The sequence below is a fragment of the Condylura cristata genome, unplaced genomic scaffold, assembly GCF_000260355.1.
Source record: "Condylura cristata isolate star-nosed mole 26May11 unplaced genomic scaffold, ConCri1.0 scaffold00073, whole genome shotgun sequence".
Lineage (NCBI taxonomy): Eukaryota > Metazoa > Chordata > Mammalia > Eulipotyphla > Talpidae > Condylura > Condylura cristata.
This window is the reverse complement of record NW_004567174.1, coordinates 365,222-366,151: the sequence shown is the minus strand read 5'-3', so window position 1 is coordinate 366,151 and position 930 is coordinate 365,222.

Genomic DNA, 930 nt, shown 5'->3' with positions numbered 1-930 from the left:
CGGCCAGTGCCCACGGCCGGCGTCCCTGGCCAGCGCCCACGGCCAGCACCCACAGCCAGCGCTCCTGGAGCCACCTTAAGGGAGGTCAGGAGGTGGCAGCTGTGGTCCCCACCGGGCACTGTCCAGTGCTCGGCCCCCCCACTTTGGCGGCAGCAGCAGGGGCGCACCCCAGACCCTGGGGGACCCCCTCAGCCCATGGGGGCCAGGTGCATGGACGCCTGCCCGGCTGTCCCCGGAGAGGGGCCAGAGCAGTGTGAGCCGGCCCCTCCACACCCCCACACGGCTGCAACACACACGGGCCACAGCAACATGCACGCACATGCCACACACACGCCACGCCACGTCACAGCACGCCACACCACACCGTGCCACGCCACGCCACACCGTGTCACGCCACACCACGCCACACCGTGTCGCGCCACACCACGCCACGCCACGCCATGCCACAGCACACTGCCACGCCACGCCACAGCACGCCACACCACACTGTGCCACGCCACGCCACACCGTGTCACGCCACACCACGCCACACCACGCCACGCGGGCTGCACACGCCACACACACGCACTCTGCAGGCAGCACAGGCCTCAGTGCGCCGTGCACCCCACACACGTGCAGAAGCACAGCACGCGCTCAGCCCCGGACACGCGTGTCACACCCACGCAACACGTCTGTGCCGGAGCGTTGGTGCAGGGCCCGCCCACGACACACAGGGGCACGTGGACACGCGCAGGGCACAGCCACGCGCGCGCACACGGAGCATGCGCCCAGCAAGGCCCACACACGTGTGCACAGAGCACGCACAGCCCGCGCGCACACAGCACACGCACCTCGCTCGCTCGCACACGCCGCGTCACACACCGCAGCCACACGGACTCCCGCACGCGCCACGGCGAGTCGGCTTCCTGCAGCGCCCGCAGCGCCCAGGCG